The sequence below is a fragment of the Strix uralensis genome, chromosome 7 (assembly GCF_047716275.1).
Source record: "Strix uralensis isolate ZFMK-TIS-50842 chromosome 7, bStrUra1, whole genome shotgun sequence".
Classification (NCBI taxonomy): domain Eukaryota; kingdom Metazoa; phylum Chordata; class Aves; order Strigiformes; family Strigidae; genus Strix; species Strix uralensis.
The window spans coordinates 11,833,320-11,846,575 of record NC_133978.1 but is presented as its reverse complement, the minus strand read 5'-3'; the positions used below and the strand labels follow the sequence as shown (position 1 = coordinate 11,846,575).

Genomic DNA, 13,256 nt, shown 5'->3' with positions numbered 1-13,256 from the left:
TAATTTGCTTGGGTGAGGAAGGGCACAATCGTCAATCCTAATGAATGGCATACACTTCAGAATACTCCTACGGAAAACTTTCTATAGGATATTTTCACAGAAAAAGATTAAATGGTTGTGAACTAGTAAATACAGAAGATAAAAATCAGAAAAATACATCAATACATAAAAACAAAAAAGCACTTTTTCATTCTGTGAGATTTATTGTTTGCTTTGTCTCTCTTTTAAAACTAACAAGTTTTTAAAAATACTTGAAAGCAACACAAACAAAATTCCTAATAAAACTTCCTGTATCTATCATCAGGGACATTTCTGCTTAACACTCAGTACCGCTACTGAATTTTTGATTATTGCTAAAATCCCTTCAGTAACCTGAACAGAAGACAGTCCATGTTTTGGGTGTTGAGTCTAAGAATGGCTGCACCTCATTAGCTGGCAGTGCCTTCCTGTGCCCTGTCCCAGTACCGTCTTGCAATTAACTCTCAGTTGCCCAAACCAGTGTCTGTGATCTGTGAGCCTTGTTCCTCGGACAACCCAGAGAAGGGTACAGGAGGGTTTCTGAAACCTTCTCCAAGGCATTCTGTAAAAGATTAATTTCTCTTCCACAAAGAAGGATATGCAGCAAGGAGGAGCGCGTTTTACACAGCTTTCTGGTTTTCTCATTTGCATTTCCAGTAACTTCACTGTCTTCTTCTGATAAGCCGCTCTCTTCTCATACTACTCTCCAAGTTCTTTTCATTCCCAAGCACACGGGACAAGGGGGTGATACAGTATTTCCTATTTCCAGTACCCGTTCTTCCTGCTGAATGATTCCTCACAACTTATCTGTTCATGCTTCCTTTTCAAACCCTCTATACCCCTGCACAACAACATGGGAGAGTGCCTATGCCTCTGCATCTCCACCACACTATGCATTTCAACTGAACAAAGAGTAGGAAAAAGAATAATTCATTTAGAAGCTTATATCTGAGCTTATTCATCACTTCTATATCCCTGAAATTCTGATTCCGAGCACATAATGTACTCATTTGCACAACCAATCTTTCATGAGCAGGATATTAATTCTCTGCAGAAGTAAAATCTCTTGACTTCCGTCCTCCAGCCCTCATTTGGGCTCTGCTCACCAATCTCCAGTCAAGTTTGGGATCAGGCTCTTATAGAGGAAGTGTTAAGGCCTATGAGCATTTTCAGGTTTTTTTCAAATGAAGAAAAAGTTGCTAATAATTAACACTATAAGGGCAAGAGAAAAGCAAATTTAGACCATTTCTACAGCTGCAGCAGTGAAAAAGGAAATCACTTCCATGAACCAGGTCTGTATCCTGGTACGCATCTTCTGAGACTTTCTTTGATATTGCTCCGACTCCTGCTACATCTGCTTGTATTTTTATCGGCCAAAACACAACAAGATTGACAGTTTTCACTTTAAGATAGTGAACTGAGGGAATACAGTCACAAAGAATTGCTAGTTGCTTCCACATTTTATGCTAATAAAGTTGACTGAAGCCATCACGTAAAGCAATTATCTGAGGAGACACTGAGAAAATTTAAGTGATTTCAAGTTTTCGTAAAAAGCATTGCTGCTGTTGTGACATATGATGCAAATTAAGCTACAGTACTGCAGAGCTGAGTAATACTGATTTTTTCCCCCCTTTTAACGCACAGCCAAGTTGTCACATACTAAAATTATATTTAAGCTTATTATATTTTCCTCTGTATTTTGGGGAATTCTATTTTGCGGAAAAAATGAGGATCAGAGCATTCAGCCATGTACTGCAGGTATGTACCCTACGAACTACTACTCCACGGATTTTGTCTTATCAGAACCTTTTAAAGCATTTAAATAAGGTTCATACCCTTCATGCTACTCAGAACACTTTTCCCCCCACAATGAACACAACCACCAGTGATTTCGGCACAGGTAGCAGGCTTGGCTGATGACTCGAAGGAAGAGCTTCATCAAGCCAATCGCTTTCATCATAACAACAAATGTCACTGCAGAAATTCTGAGGTGGTAACACAATGGACCTTAAATAAGGCTTTGCTGTTGATTGTCCTTTCGTCATGCATATACAATCTACGAATATTATCACAATCATGAACTAGAGTTTATTTTCCTACTTTAATACTTATTTAGAATTTTATTAGCTAGACCATCATGAAACAGTAAACCTAACTGAAACACAAGGAATTCAAATGAAACGGAAAAGCAACTACAAAGTACCCATTAGAAAAAAAGGTAAGAAATAAAACTTACCTAGATTATACATCTGAAACAGAATGACCATATTTTTCATACCACTTGTATACAGCTGAAACAAGAGGGTCATAACCAGAAACTCATGCATCTTATCACTACCACTACATGAATGAAGTTCTCCATCTTCTCAATATATCGAATATTCAATGACCTAAAATGCTTCTGTGTCATAAGCCTAATACAATGGATCTCAAAATATATATTGAAGATATATTGAAGACTAGCAGAATAAGTGCCTTGTTTTGCTTTTGGGGGAGAGTGGGCATAAAATACACCCAATACGCTCTGTAAACGCATCCAGTGAGGTGCTGGGGAGCTAAGTCACAACGAAGACCATTCTGGCAAGTTAGCAGCTTGTCCCCTAGTTGATTGCCTGGTCAGAGGTGGGCCAGCTATTTGTATCAAACTAAACCTCTTGAGGATTACATACCCAGCGTACAAAGTACTGAGCAGATGTTTCTAGACTGAATCCCTCACAAAACATCTATTCCGTATATCTTCTCAATAAGAGCCTTCTGAATGCTAAAATGATGTCTTCTGTACACTGAAGACGAATGAGGTGACTATTTCAACTTTTTGCCCAATTTCAATCACCTATTCCAGTCTCCATATTATTTTTAAAGGGCACAATACAGCAGGTTAAATTTTATGTTTGCTTTCAGTTTTAAATGTTTTTCAGAATAAGTAAAACTACTTTATGTCTGACAATATCAAACCCTCAACAGACTTCACAGCAACTTTTAAGGAATTATAGAAAAGAAGGCAGAAAGAAACTCCCTGCTTACCCTTTAAACCACTAACCATCATGGAAGGCCCAGAAGACATCATTTCAACTGGGGACCATCAGCACTAGTGTGGTGGGGGAACTGCAGAGGGTTCTGCAGATCTTGTTCAAGAAAGGAAAAAGTGGAACCACTAAATCAGCAGCAGCTAAAGGAAAAGTTTGCTGTCAGGCCACCAAGCGCATGCACTCTGCGCGCGCCCACCCCCTAGTCTTGCATTGTGGGAATATTAACAAGTGAAACAAGGCTCCAAGTACTCCATCTGCACCCACACACAACTCTGACGTGATATATCTTCAAATTACTGAGTTCCTTCTGTCATTTATTTACACATGACAGTAAGGTAAGGTAAGAAAATCCCAGGCACCGAAAACATGTCCTCTTTTTACTGAGGAACCAGGAAACACCAGACACTTCCCCAGATATCCAGAGAGAAAGGACAGATCTTCAACTGATGCTTGACATAAGCAAGGTAGAAACATACACATTTATGACACGTTCCCTGCCACATACTGTCTGGTCTCGTTCATCCGTCTATGCTTTTCAGCATTTTATCAAATAAGTTACTGCAGCTTCATGTGTCAGAACTTTACCTGCTCTTGGAAAGAGATACTGTCCACATCATAAAAGTTACCAGCCACAATGATGAACAAAAAATAAAAGGATAGGGTATCTTTTTTTTCTTTGGTTTGTTTGCTTTTAAGGGCTTTGGAGAGGGCAGGCTTGTTTCTCTTAGAAAGCCTGGCTATACCAAAATTAGTGCAAGCACTAATATCTGTTTCTTTGATCCCTTCTGTGAAGGGGATGTACTCAGATCCACCTGTCTACATGTCTGTGCCCCACTATGCCTTGGAAAGTTGTAGAGTTCTTAGTTACACTGACACACAATTTAAGAGATTCCATTAATTCAGAATTATTTAATATCACTATTTAAAAAATGCTTGTTTCTTTTAAAAATATAGCCTGCACTGATTTCTCATTATAAAAATATAATTTAGTGAATATTTAGCAAGTCAGCATGTCCTTCCCTACATTTTTTTTTAAATATTACATAGCCACAGAATCTCTATACTGCTTCTTGGAGAACACATAAAACGTTATTATCATTCCTAATTTTAAAACCAAGAAAAACATAATAATTTTTTTTTAAAAATTAATTTATCCATCAATTGCTTGCCTTTCAAGTCTCTGGGAAGTAAAGCTACCTATTGCGCCTTCAAAATCCTTTTCTCTTTGCAACACAATACTCCATGACATCTCATCGAACAGTAATGCTCATCTATGGCAAACACATGTCCATTTTGAAAGAAGTTAGCAGATGTTGTTTACTGCACATCTGAACAAGCACCACATTCAATCCCAAACGTGATCAAAACTGTATTGAACTACTCCAAGTCAGAGCTAACAATTAAACCAACTACTATAAAGAATAAAGTTAATTGCTTTGGTTACACCACTTAAGAGATCCTCAATTCCTGAATGTTGGTATCCAGAAAAAGCACATGTATCATTTACACACTCCACCGTACTCAGTACTTTTAATTCTCACAACAAAGCACACAATTCTCACTGTGAAGATCTTGCAGAGCAGTGTCAAAAACATTAGGATACACTGACTTGAAGAAACTCTATGCACCAGCTACATACTGTTTCAGTAAACACCTATCTGATCTGTGAATTCCAAGTAACATACCATTTCAAGCCTGCAATTTAGCAACAGCTTTCTTCTCTAATTTGAACAGGGGCTGGACCAGATAACATCCAGAGGTCCCTTTCAACCCTAAATGACTTCACAATTAAAAAAATTTTTTTTCTTTAAAAAAAGATTCAGATCCAGCCACATATATTCATTATCCCTGGAAGAGAGCATCCAGCAGAACGTACTAAGGACTGGCAGCTGAATCTTGCCACTGTGCAAGATCCTCCACAAAATTTCAGACTAGAGCTCAAAGCCTACCAGGTTGTATGTCTCTATATAAATACATATAAAATACACACACACTCACATAACAAACAAAACGTGGTGAATAACCCAAGAAAAAGTTACAAAAGGAACAAAAGTACAAGAACAAAGGACAAACACAGCGTCATCAAGAATTCTATCCAGACTGCTACAAATGCCACAACATGGGGTATTTCTGGCTATTGGATAAAGTATCTGAATATAAATTGCTCTCGTGTTAACTTTTTTTAATCCCAGGACTAGGTTCTACTACAAATCGGGCAACTTTTTCAATCCAGCAGTCTTCCTCATCTACAAAAGGAGCTCCTCTGTTCCTACAGGTAGCAGGCCTGAACAATCCCTAGAACACTAACTCGAGAAAAGAACTCAAGAACTCAAAAATAATTACCTGTCCACAGAGAACAAAAAATGTAAATTAGAACCGCAATCAATTTACCCTGGGAAGAATCATCAAACAACTTTCGACACAAAGTGACAAGCAACTGCTGAATGGAAATACCACAACTTACTACCGTTCCCTGCTGCTGAATTCGCTCTTAATTTTACCAAAATCAGAGGGTGGTTGATTGAAGGGTGGTAAAGAGCCATTCATGGTTTGAAACCCTCTTCAATAGATTTCGTAATCAGTTATGAAAACATCGTACTTAATCGGTCCTCAAGAGTACAGTCTTTAACTACGAAGGTACGTGCGACAACGCGGGTTTATTTTTTCTTCAGACAGTTTTTACTCGCATCGCTAAACGGCATCAGACTCGGGAAGCTGGCGCACAGCTTTGTCTAAAGCTCGCACGAAAGGAAGCCGAAGCACCTTACCCCCCGCACCCTTCCCACGCCCGGCGCTGCCGCGCACTCGACTGGGGCTGCTCGGCACCCAGCCCGGCATTACAACACCAGGGGCGCAGACGCGGGGAGGAGGGGGGGGGGAGCGCACGACGAGGGAAGGCAGCGCGGGCTGCCAGGCGGCCCGGCCCCGCCAGCGCCGTGCCGGCGGCCCCCGTGCCCACGCAGGAAACCGCCGGCCCCGAGGAGCCCCTGCGCCGGCGCGGCGGCCACCCAGCCTCCCGCCGGCCGCGGCCCGACCCCCGCCAGCGGGCCCGGCCCGGCCCGGGGAGCGGCGCCGCGGCCGGCGGGCGCTCCCCGGCCCCCGGAGGAGAAAGGTCGGGGCGGGAGAGCCGCCGCCGGACGGGGAAGCCGCGGCGGGTCTCCGCGTTCGACGGGGCCGGGCCCGGGCCCCGGAGAGCCAGCCCGGGGGCGGGAGGGGGCGCAGACCCCGTCGGGGGAGGGACGCCCGACGGCGAGGAGCGACAGCGCCGAGAAGCGCCCCCCGCCCGGACCAGGGAGGGGAGCGGCGGCGCGGCACTGCCCGGGGCGCCCCGACGCTCCTCAGCCGCACGCACGCACGGCCGGGGCCTCCGCGGCGCGGCGCCGCACTCACCGGCGGTGGGGGCTCCTCATCCTCCGCGGCGGGAGGGAAGGCCAAGGGGGAGGGGGCCCGCTCCCCGCCGCGCTCCGCAGGCCGGTCCCGGGGCCCCGACGGCTCCGGTGAGACGGGGGCGAAGGCGGGTGCGTGTCGGGCGGGGGAGGGCGAGGGCGGGACGGCACGGCCCGGGCTCGGCGCAGGCTCCGTCCCGGCAGGCGCTCCCGGCGCGGCGCGGCGCGGCCCGTCCCTGCGGCGCGCGGGCGGGGCGGGGCGGGAACGAGCCGGATTCCAATCACTGCAGCCGGCGGCCGCGGCCGCGCGCACGGCGGGGGCTGGGGGAGGCGGGGGCGCGCAGCGCGCGCGCAGCGGCAGCAGCAGCAACGGCCGCCGGCGGGCGTCCTGGCGCGGCCTCCCGCGGCGCGCGGCGGCCCCTCGGGGGTGCCGGGCGCACGCGCCCCCCCCCCCCGCCCCTCGCGGCGGGGAGCGCGCGGCGGCCGTTGGAGCGGGGGGGGGCCGCCCCGCAGAGCGGGAGGGCGGGGGCCGCGCGCCGGGTCTCCCGGCGGCGTCCGCCTCCTCCGCCCTTCCATCAACACGTGCCGTGGGCGGGAGGGCTGGCGGGGCACCCCGGGAAAAAGTTGGCCGGGAGGAACTAGCCGGGCCTGCTTTTCCTCCCCCGTAGTCCCTCCTCGGGCGGGAGCGCAGGCCGCAGCCAGCCGCCGCCTGAGCGAGCTTGTCGCTCGGCTCTCTGCCCCGCGCGGACACCCGCCCACCGCCCCCAGCCCCGGCACCGAGACGGGCTCCTGCCCCGCCGCCGAGAAGGGCTTTCCCGGGGAAGAGGATGGGGGAGCTCCTCTAAGAAAGGCCAGGGAGGTGTGAGGGCAAAAAGGGGCCGAGTAGGTGTCATGGAGGCACGGCTGGCCCAGAAGAGGGATCGAGCCGTGAGGAGCAGCTAGGGCTGGGCACGGCTGCAGGGCTGGCAAGATCCGTCCAGAGGCTGGTGGAAAATGGACAAGCTGCCAGGATTCACAGAGTAGGTGGGGTGGAGGATTACCGTCACAACTCTGATGTGAATTAAAGGGGGCCTGTGCGTGAGCTGGGGTGGGCAACACGCAGGCAGTGGTGGCAGCATAGGGAAAACAAGGGCTTCAGATGGGCTTTTTAGCTCTGTGGGAAAATAGTTCTGAAAAGGTTGAAGTTGCAGTGCCGCATGAGGAATAGAGTTCCACTGCAAAGGACAGAGTTATTTGTTCCATGTTCTGTGTCTCTAAATAAATAAGCCCAGTTACTTAGGTTGAAATCATTATAACTTCTGCAATGAGCTGCTTTGCTCACTGATAAGCTTGCTGAAGGCCATGATTTGCATTGCATTTCCAAGCTCCTCATCATTAGGACAAATTAGCAAAGTAATAATTTGTCTGTCTGTCTTCAAGTGGGGTCTCCCAACAGCTGTGCAGAAGGAGCTTTAATGACAGTATGACAAAGAGACAGCACAGTTTCCACCTGGGCTGCTTTCGCAACAGAGTGGCAGCAATTGTGTTGTTAACGTGGTCTTGCCTTTCACTTGTGCTTTCACTTGGTTATTCTGCGTCAAGATCTTTGTACACAAAGCCAACTATAGGGGGAAATGGAGATCGTATGGATCATACAAACCCTTTGCTGCAGACCAAAACACCCTTTAGACCTTCAGGACACACCAGCAATTGCTAGTGCCAAGATGCCTGCCCCGATAAACCTTCTCGAGAATAAGTGATTGGGAAGCAAGCTCACTTATCTGTGCCAAATAGCCAGATGTGCATATATTGTGGGAAACAGGGGCTTGCATGTTTTGTTGACCTCTCCACAGTCTAGCTCCATTTTTGCGTGCTAATATCAGATCGGACTTGCAAATGTGTGCTCCACTCCAGAGCTGTCACCTCTGAATGTAAGATGAGAGCATTGGCTCTGCGGTGTCGTTCACGTGCGTTATAGCCATGGATCGCTAGGCGAGTGCTTAGCCTGCATACCGTCCTATATAGCAAAACAGGAGGAAGCATAGTTTCAAATCTGTCAACTTCACAGGCTCCTTTAATATGTAAGCAGTTAAAGGCACACCTAGTAAGTGTAGGTGGCCAGATACTATGTGATAGGCATGTAAAAATGCAGGCCTTTTCCTACTAGACTTTTAGAAAATTTTTTCCGATGACCATCATCCATAAAAATCTGTCAGTGTCCAAAACAAAGACAGCCTGCGAGAAAGACAAAATCACAGCTTTCATGCCAAGCAATACAGAACTTCTATGCTTATGTTTATAATTTCAAAGGAAAATATGAGTCTGCTGTTCTTCCACTCTGTCTACTATCAGATTAGAGCAGCAGAATAGATGCTCAATATGGAAGAAGAATGCGACATGCGTGTGTGTGCTCCCAACCAGAACCAAAGCTGTTAGAGCTAGTATCTCTAAGTAATAATCTGTGTGGTAATAGTCCTGTGCTTTTCAGATGTTGGATATTGATTTAAATCCAGTATGCATTAATTTATTAAAAGCCACTAGCCGTGAAAGGTATTTGATCCCTTGTGTGGAACGGATCAACTATTTTCATCCACTTCCTGGTGAGTCCATTTGCACACTGCAGAAACTGCCGCCTCAGCTAGGTCTTTTCAAGGCATTCAGGCACTGAAGATACCACAAGCGACGGTCCCTGTCAGGTCAGAAATAGTGTCGCTGAGGATGAGGTTTGCATTGCCATGGCTAATGTGCCTGTTCTCTGCAAAAATGAGCACTGTGTAAACACTTGTCCTAATCACAGAATAAAGTCAGTAAAAAGTAAACTACATTATAATAATATTAGGGCTGCAGGAGACAGAACTGAATCTTGATCTAAAATGATGAATCATAACAACCTTAAAAAGTATTTAGATTGTGATGGATGTCTGATGAAACATCACATGGAAGGTACTGGTGTCTTTCAAAACAGTGCAGCACTTACAATATGTTTCCAGTTTCATACAGGTACAAACTGTCATTTTTGAAACATACAGATTTACAACAGAAGCATGAAAACAATGTGAGTAGACTACAATTCCTTGTTTACAATCATACAGCAGTCTGTGTGTGAGAAGGGGATTGGTGACCAATCCTGACCAATGTGATGATGTTCGACCTGATCATGGAAGAGTTTTCTTTTTGCGCCACCCGAAGAACCCAATTGTATTTCCCCAAATGAAAGTAACTGTGGAAAATCAACCTAAGATTCTTGTCAAGTAAACCATGAAGAATCAAATCTGATTTATTTTGCTTTGTTGTAGAAATACCTATTTAAACCAGAAGATGAAGACTTTAGGTGATAGGCACTCTGGAAGACACAGGGTTCCAGTGAGCCCAGTTATCAGTAACAGACATCTCACCTGGTGAAGATTTTAGGAATTTGCAAAAACTCAGACCCATCAGGTTTTGGTAACACAAAGTATTTATTTTGTTAATTGAGCAACACTCAAAGACACTGTAGTCTGAAAATCTGAAAATAATCATATGTTCATTCAACAGGATGGAACATGGAAATCTAACATGAAATACAGAAGAAGCAGTTCAACGCTGACTGTCATGATGAAGAGAACTGTATTTAAAAAAAATTAAATCATGAATTGGACACTCTTCCAGCTGCTTTCTATGTCATTTCCTCTCCAGGAATTTCTTATTAGTTCTTGGAATCACTTGGGAACTGCAAATCTTAAATATCAAAAGATCTTTAAGAACAAAGAGGTATGTATGGGGAGAAGGTCATCCACGCGATAGGATTTTTGTAGATCCTTCTTCCCTTCAGTCTCGGGAATTCATATGTCTTAAATCTGTGGTCCAAATATACTTTTGAAAACTGTTTGCAATTAGATGAGTACTTCTCTGTTACTGTTACCAAAATAAATATTCCATGTTACATATTAAAAGAATATTACCCTTCAGCCAGGGACACAATTTTTTCACTTAAAATGACGTGAATTTGGCTTTGTCTTTTTTCAGACTTATTTTACTTGAAAGCACATTCTTTTGATTCTGAATTTATTCAGCTGTTTGTTACTTAGAAATGTCATGGATTTTATTAAGTGGTTTAAATGTAAGCATAATTAATTCAATAAGGCAGAATCAAATCTGTGAAGAAAGGTGCTTTTTCAAAATTTCTGCTAGTGAAGCACTGATAGTAAAAAGGCAAAAGTATTTGTCAGCACTGCAAGCCCTGGCCAACCTTCTGTCCAACAAGCGCGATGTGGAACTGAGCACAGTGCAGCACTGGAGAGCACTGTGCAGAGACTGCAAAGAGCAACAGCTCAATGTGCAGAGCACAGGCACAGGGAAACAGGAGACTGTTCCCACAGCTTAAGCACGTGGTGTATTTCGGGGTTCCCTCTGGGCTTCTGCAGACTTTAGCCTTGTCCAGGTGGGCAGGGAGGAGGGAGGACAGAATGGCTGTCCCTGGCGTGTGCCTTAGGCAGCTGCCGCAGGATGTGCACCGATTCCTTACTGAGCTGTGTAGCAGGGAACTCAGTTGCATCTTGCAAAGGGCTGTAGTAATGGGAGCACTTTGCGTGATGCTACAAGTGCTCTAGGAGACATTTTGCCAGTCAAGAACCAAATTTCCTGTTGCTTTTCTGTTTCTTCTTCCTATGCCTGCATGAGCTGTATGCGTCCGGGGTACAAAAACCATATTGCAGTATTTTCCCTAGACTGTAAGAAACCCTGAGACAACTCTCCTTATAAATACAAAGAAACATTTCAGATTATTTTGTTTTTCTTAAAGCCAGTGTTGGGTAGTAAGAACATTAAAAGTCTTATGAGGAAAAAGAAAATATTTTTAGACTCAGCAGAGGCTTCACCTGGTTGCTTCATTCACACTGGTTTGTTTGGAGAATTAGAAATATGTTTTCCCCTAAATGCATGCAAATAAAATCCTGAAAGTCTGCATTTGCTCTGAGAAGATAAGTATTTAGAGTTAGACTCTAGTGCCAATTTTAAAATTCATATTCTGAATTAACTATCAGTCTGCAGTGCTGAATGATCTACAAGGAAGTTTTAATTATTAGCTTCTCTCTGAGAGTATCTAAGATATGTTTGTGTTCCCCCACCTTTTATTATAACAGGTATTTGTAAGTTTCTTCTAAAAGTTTGAATAATCCTTAGATCCAAAACCACATTGTATTAACATTTCTCCTACTGATGCTGAGGCTTCATCCCCTTAAGCCTCTGTAACAAACACTTCTTGATAACGATCCTTTTCAGCAACAGAAACTGAACCAATGCTGAAAGAGGAAATGTTTTTTAAACCTGCTGTTAAACAAGGAGAATTCTTTTCAATACAGAAAATTTCTGTCTTGGAGTGTATAACATCTTTGTCCTCAAGAGGAGTGGATTCAAGTGGATGTGTTTCTGACAGCTATAGTGGGTTACAAAGATGGACATTTATGAGACTGAAAATGCTATGTTCTTCTAAACTTGTTAGAATGAAACAGATCTGAATCCTATACAAAACAAATGAACCAGATAGTTTCAATTAATCAAATCCTTATTTTTTTCTCAGTCTAAACATATCTTTCTCATCTTCATTAATAATGAATGTGTTGCTGTTAAATAAGAACAAATGCAGCAAAACACTCTCATTCTCCTCTTTTTTTTTTTTTTTTTTTTTATATTCTAGCAAAGCCAAGCTAAGATAGGTCTACTAAATTAATAATAAGAAAAGGATATGCTTGTATTTCAGTCACAGCAGTCAGCTAGTACGTCTGAAAATATGTGATGAAGTTAAAGGCATAGCAATATGGTTTTTCTCCCTTAGTCTGTAAGATACTTGAATATGTACTGGAACGGGAACTTGAACAAGTTAAAGAAACACATACAGCTAAAAGCAAGTCCTGATAAATAGTCTATAACTTCCTTTACCTCCAATGAGAAATTGGCCTGTGTCTGCAAATCTCTGGATTTGGCAGCTATATCTAATTCAGTTTAAACTCCCACTGGCAACAGCAAAAAATTACCTGATTAGGGATGCAGGATTGGATCTAAGATAATAGCATATTAAAATTCCACTATAAATTCAAAAGCTACTAATGGAAATTAAATCCCCAAAATATAAAATGTTCAAAGCAGTTGAACAGTTTTCTGTGTATATACTCAAAATGCTAAACAATAGTAGCTGTTGCGTGTGTGACCATCAGGAAACACAGCTGTGCTTCTTTGTGTTACAATTAATTACTTCCGTTGTATATAAAATTGAAAGTATTGGTACTCTGGGGCGGAAAAAGGATATCCTGATACACTGCTTCTATTTCCTTACCAAGGCCTATTACTGAATGTTTCACCATTAATTCAGTTACAATGAATTATCCTGCAATGAATAAAGGAAGGGTAGATGGGGTGGTTAATTGTTATGCTAAAGGCTACTTTTTCTTTGTATTTTCACTCTCCTACATTTTTATCTCATTTCACTACTTTCACATGTGCCCTCTTTGATAGCAATTGTTCACTTTTAAGTAGCTGCACTTAGTAATGAAAGTCTAAAACAAATGATGACTTAATTATCCTTTGACTTAAAGATTTATTATTTTTTTTATGTTATGACATCAGAGAAAGCAGAAAACTTTGTCACTGTCCTTTAAAGGAATGAGTAAAGTTTTCTCAGCTTAAGGATTTGTGGCCAGGTTCCCTGAAGCTGGCACATAGAGATGTAATTTATACCTTTCTGTGCCAGTGAATTTCCCTAAGCTGGAGGGGGATGAGGATTCTTACCCACAGTTAGGGAGGAGCAGTAACAGCCCAGCATTTCTCTGTTATGCATTCCTTATTTTTTTTGGTGAGAATTGCAGAGGAG

The 13,256-nt window shown here is 43.7% G+C and overlaps 1 protein-coding gene across 2 annotated transcripts in view; it reads right to left on the bottom strand.

The window, feature by feature from the left end:
- BMPR1A (bone morphogenetic protein receptor type 1A) overlaps positions 1-6,632 on the bottom strand; it is an 83,818-nt gene extending 77,186 nt beyond the window's left edge. Inside the window, exon 1 of one of the 2 annotated variants that reach the window (XM_074874445.1) lies at positions 6,438-6,632. The gene's annotated coding sequence lies outside the window, so the exon portion shown is untranslated. The remainder of the gene's footprint in view (positions 1-6,437) is intronic. The other variant, XM_074874440.1, reaches the window with a different exon arrangement.
- Positions 6,633-13,256: the final 6,624 nt, after the last annotated feature.